The sequence below is a fragment of the Mus caroli genome, unplaced genomic scaffold, assembly GCF_978045245.1.
Source record: "Mus caroli unplaced genomic scaffold, Mus_caroli_1 scaffold_7, whole genome shotgun sequence".
In the NCBI taxonomy this organism is placed as follows: Eukaryota; Metazoa; Chordata; class Mammalia; order Rodentia; family Muridae; genus Mus; species Mus caroli.
Window position 1 is genome coordinate 120583208 of NW_028227262.1, and position 6000 is coordinate 120589207.

The window sequence follows — 6000 nt, forward strand, 5'->3', positions numbered from 1 at the left end:
ACACTTTTCAAGAGCCCAATATGAATCCATCCAATGGTCCTGCTATAGGATGTGGGTGGATAAAATTTGCTTTCTTCCCTAACTTGCTACTATCTTGCCAAAGTCAAAGACAATTCATTATGGAGCCTAGATTAGTGAAATGTGTACCCTTGGGAAGAGTATTGACAGTCCAATAAAACCACAGTGATGAGTCCTATAGATCATGGAGCCAGACTTGTCAGATGGATTTGATGGTGACTTTGATGGGGCTTTGTTGCGTACTTCAAGGGAAAGAGAACCAACTCCTATGGTCCAGGTTGAATGTAGACATTTACTCGCTGCCTAACTGCAGGTATGCCACATAACCACTCAAAACTCTACCTTCCTCCCTGTAGTCTACCCATCCCCAAACTTTTATGAAGATCAAATTAGCTAATGCATGTGGAAGATCATTAGGGACCCAGGGTTGCCTCGCCCTTCCCATTAGTCTCATAGCAGCAGCCTCTTGCTATGTCTGTTGAGGTCTTCATTACTGATTTATAACTTCCTTCCTCTCCCCATGGGAATCTGAATCCAAACAGCATTTATCCACCTGTCAGATTCAGTACACCAAGGAGGAGGGAAGATACTTCCTGACCTCCAGAGGCCCAGGGTAACAGGAGAGACAGACAAGCAAGTAGGCTTTGTCAATGCAGGAAGATGGCGCTTCACAAGGGGACAAGTGTAAGATATCACAGAAGTCCAGAAGGGGTTTGCCTTGGCTGTTGTTGAAGACTGAGACCAGGTTGGGAATGTAGAGTTACCAGGAGTGACCAAGAGCCCAGAAGTGCAAAGGTGTGGAGGTAGGAGACAGCACAGCACATTTACTCAGAGCGCTGGGATTTCCAGTCATGGAGCCCCAAGTTTTTAAATTAACATTGTGCAGATTCTTGATTAAGAAACACAGGTCTAATGAGATGCATGAGGCAGAAAGATAATAAAGTTAAATGTATGCAAGCCTGGAGCCTGTGATCCATGCTCAGGGTGTGCTATGAGCTTGAATAATAAAGACATTCATAAATATTAGGATGAAGAGGATGGAGATGGCAGAAAAGCTAACTTCTCTTTTTTCTGTTCTTCCTCATCTGGGCCTTGGTGGGAACAGGTAATACAGCTGTCCTCCATCGGTGGTAATATTAGTATAACTCACCCGCTGACAGTACGGAAAAAAAAGAGCAGTCTATTTATATATTATTTATAGTGCTTGCTTAAAGGTACACTCTTTTTAATCTGAATTTTACAGAAGAGAAAACAAATGAGGCTCAGAAAGATGAGCCAACTTTTCCAAAGTCACAAAAGGTAAGTGTCAGGCTGAGATGTGCGCAGGACAGATTGAAGTACAGCCACCCCCACACCCCATCGTCAGCTTCACTCTCCAAGGCTTTAGTTACCCACGGTCATCTGTGATCCAAAAAATACCAAATGGAAAATTCCAGAAATGGATAATTCACAAGCTCTCAACTGTGCCACGCTAAGTGTGATTATGAAGTCTCATCCTGCCCCTTCTGGGGTGTGACTCATCCCTCATCCAGGGTGGTCTATACTATGCATCACTCGCCTGTGAGCCACACAGGACAACTGTCTTGGAATCACAGTGTTGGTTTTCTGTTAACCTTTATTTCAGTTACTAACGGTCCTAAAAGCAAGAAGTGTACCATCAAAGGAGGCATAAACATCCAAGGAGAGATGAGGTGGAGTGCTATGGGTCCACGCATGGGTCCCTCTAAGGAATACATGAATGTATATGGCTTAGTATTCTCACAAGTTTTCAGGGATCCACCAGAAATCATGGAACATATTCTCCACAGATCAGTGGGGCTGCTAACTGATATCCCCCATTGAGTTCCCTGAAACCCCAACCAAGGAAGCAAGTATAACAGTTAGGCCCCGGGCTTTAGCCGCAGGCTCTGTATTTTGCTGTTGTTTGTTTTCTATGTGTCTCTGGGAAGGAGAGCTAACTTCATCTGGTCCCATCAGAGAAATGGAGCTAACACAAGCAGTGGCATCACAGGGTAAACGAGAGGAATTTTTTATATCTCTGCCTATCTTGGCTTGTGTCTGGCTCAGGGTTGAGTGAGTAAATGCCAGCTACTTAAAAATTATTGGAATTACTGGGCAGAGCTTGAAATGCTCAGGGCAATAGCACCTGCAGCTGACTCTGAGTCAAGCCCTTGGCCCACTGCCTCCCAGGGGCATCCCAAATGGGTACCTGGTGCTTGTGGGTTTCCCCCTGCAGCACAAGAATGTGTGGCATTCATTTCTAAGATTTATGTGTTGATGGCTCCCTCCTTCCCAACCGAATTTACTAGCACATTAACGACGGTCGTAGCGTAGCTATTTTCACACAATGGCCGCCCTGTACTATCAGAACAGACAAGCAGGTTTACAAGGCCTCTCTGTCGACATGGATAATATGCCTCAGTGGATGCTGGCAATAAATCACAGTGCTCTGGAAACATGGGATTGAGATGCTGTCGCTGAGGAAGTATGCTGAAGATAATAGGCCAGGCTTCTGGGACACGCATCGGGGGTTGCAGAGAGAAGTGGTCACAGATCCATCTGAGATCAAAGTCATGTTAAGAACCGATGCCCCGACAGGACATAACATGCTTATGTAACATGAACACACACATACACAAACACATCAGGATACATAGCCATGCTGTGGAGACTGCTAGTTTCTCCCCGTGTCTTATTTTTCTTTCTGTCCCAGTTGAACACATTCCAAGTCCTATGGGAGGCGTGTGGCTGTGGAGAATAACTGCCGGGCTTGCTTCTACCATTAGGTACAGTTATGCAGCCAAATACTGATGGATTAAATAAAAGCAGGAGGGCCATGTGGCAGTTCCCAACATTGTTTATGGTGGCCCATGCATACCTGTCATTTTAGCATTTATGAGGCTAAGGCAGGGCAGTTTCTTGTCAATTCCAGGCCAGCCTGAGCTATAGAGCAAGACCTTGTCTCAGAAAAGGCAAACAAAACAAAACAAAACAAAACAAAACAAAACAAAACAAAACAAAAAAACCTCAAAATAAATAAATAGTGTTCATAGGATTAAAGAACAAAATAGTATCCTTTTGTTATAAGAATGTATGTCATTAACTGCAATGGAAGGAGGAACATTTAAATTGATCCAATGCCATGGTTAACTCTGAGGATGGTAGAACACTTTCTAGTTGCCAGCTAGAATTGGGGGGGGGGTTGGTTGGAGCTCAAGAGAAAGGGGCCATGGCTGTGATTCCAGGGAGTGAGGAAGTGGGTGGCAAGGAGAAAGGCTACTGGCAGCTACCTGGCCACAAAAAAAACCTTTCTAGAAGTTCCTGAAGTGAGTTTAACCACTTACGAGTTGTTATAGCCTTGGAGCTGGCAGAGGAATCGCTAAAATACTGACGCGGAACACTGTGTTCCTCATGTCTGGGGACTATTGCAGCAGAGCCTGGAAAGAAAAGGGACCATCGGGGAGGACAGGGTGGGCACTGGGCGGCAACCTCCCTGCCCTCTACTTCTGTTTTATGTTCAGGTTGTCTCACTAGAAAGCTCCTCTCTGGCTGCCTTCCCCTGTCATCTACCCATGTGCCTCACCTTCTCCATTGTGACTCCCTGCCAGGGCACACTAGAGAGGTTAAAAGAACAGAGAGGAGAGACCCTGAGGCAGCTCCAGGCAGTAACACATCTTCAGAAAAAGGCTCAAGACTGGTGCAAGAGGCTTGTAGGGTGGCACCAGAACAGCCCCCCCTTTCTGATCTCATCTGGATCCTGGACAGAGCCTCCCCTACCCCCTAATTAGGTGATCCTTCACCTACATCCCCAGAGAGCAGGTCTATGCTACCACATTCCCTGCAGACAAGATCACACCCTAATTCCCCCAAGACACTGGTCATGTCAGGTGTGAGCACCCTCAGCTTCCTTCCATTCAGGGGACAGGGCAGACCCTTCAGGGAATGGGTGGGGATGGACACAACTGTCTGCTTCTTCAGATCCAAATTGGAAGACAGCAGAGCCTGGGTCAGGCCTGCCATTACCTGCATGCAGCAATGGGGGAAGCACTGGGTGACAGAGGCATCTGCTGGCCAAGGCTGCCATCCTTGGGCTTAGCCTCGTTTCCCCTGGTTGGCCATACCAGAGGTTTAGCAAGAGACCCAAGGCACACACTCTCTCTTCTTTCTTCTCTTCTCCAGCCATCAGATTTTTATAGGTTTTTTTTTTCCAGATAGTCTTTGGTATGCTACTATGAATTAAATTCAGATAATTTTTGCCTACGGAGCACATGAAAATATCTGAGAAATGCAAATCAAAACCACAGTGAGATATCATCTCACCTCTGAATGGCTTTTGTCAAAAAGACAAAAGATAGCAGATGCTGGAGACCGGGTGTGGGGAAAGCGAATGCTCATACATTGCTAATGAGACTGTAAATGAATATGGCCCCTATGGAAAACAGTGTGGAGATGTTTCTGAAAACTAAAAATAGAACTACCTTATGATCCAGCAATCCAGTTCCTAGGCATACACCCAGAGAGAAGAAGCCAGTATGTCAAAGAGATATTTTGCTTCCATGTTTATAGCTAAGATATGGAATCAAATCTAAGTTCCCATTGAAGTATGAATGAATAAATAAAATGTGGTACATATCCACAATGAAATAGTATTCACCATAAAATGAATGAAATATTGCCGTCAATGTAATATGAATGAAATTGGAGGACATTATGCTGATCCCAAAGCATAGAGAAGAGAATAACAATTCTCAGAACTTCAGAGGGGCTGTGGGGAAGGAGAAGAGAGAGGCTACTGCCGAGTACAGGGAATGTTAGATAGCAGGTGTGACTTCTTTTAAAATGTCTTTATCAAGGGCAAAGAGATGGCACAGTAGTTCCAAGAGCACACCACTTGCTCTTCCAGAGGATCCGAGTTCAGTTCTCAGCGTCTATGTCAAGTTGCTCACAGCTGCCAGGAACTGTAGATCCAAGGAGATCACAGGTTTCTACTCTGAGGGCATCTAACTCATGCTCTCTGTGTCTGTGTCTGTGTCTGTGTCTGTGTCTGTGTCTGTGTCTGTGTCTGTGTCTGTGTCTGTGTCTGTGTCTGTGTCTGTGTCTGTGTCTGTGTCTGTGTGTGTGTCTGTGTCTGTGTCTGTGTCTGTGTCTATGTCTGTGTCTGTCTTTCTGTCTCTTTCTCTGTGTCTGTCTGTCTTTATGCCTACTTTTCCCTTCTCTTAAAAATAACAAAAATTATTTTATTCCATTTATTAAATGTAATACAATATGTTTATGTGTGTGTGTATACTAGCACACACTTTACCCACTGACACATCTCTTCTGCCTTCTCAATAATGATTTTATATGAGCTATTTTGAATTGTCCAGTTAATTGTGGTCCATAGCTATCTAACTGAACTAGAGTGTTAGAAAGTATTTCTCTTGGGCTGGCAAGGTAGCCCAGTGGATAAAGACAGTTATTAGCAAGCCTGAATTCTATTCTTGGGGCCTACAGGCTGGACCCCACAACTTGTCTTCTGACCTTCACATGCACTCTGTTGCTCATGTATGCCTCCCCTCCCCCTCACACACACACACTAAATAGACAAACGAATGGACAAATAGATAAGAGCTGGTGCGATGTCTCTGAGAGTAAAGGCACTTTCTCCCGAGCCTGATGACCTGAGATCAATTCCCACACCCATACGGTAGAAGGAACCAGTTGATTCCTGAAAGTTGTCTTCTGACTTCCACCCATGTGCTATGGCTCTCTTGAACACACACACACACACACACACACACACACACACACACACACACACACACACACACACAGTGTTTTAAAAACTTTCCTTCTTTCTTTCTTTCTTTCTTTCTTTCTTTCTTTCTTTCTTTCTTTCTTTCTTTCTTTTTCTTTAAGGCTTTGCCCTTGCTGCAGGTGATCTCTAAGGGATTTCAGCTCATTCTTCAAGTGCTGGCCACAGTATACAATTTGAAAATCACT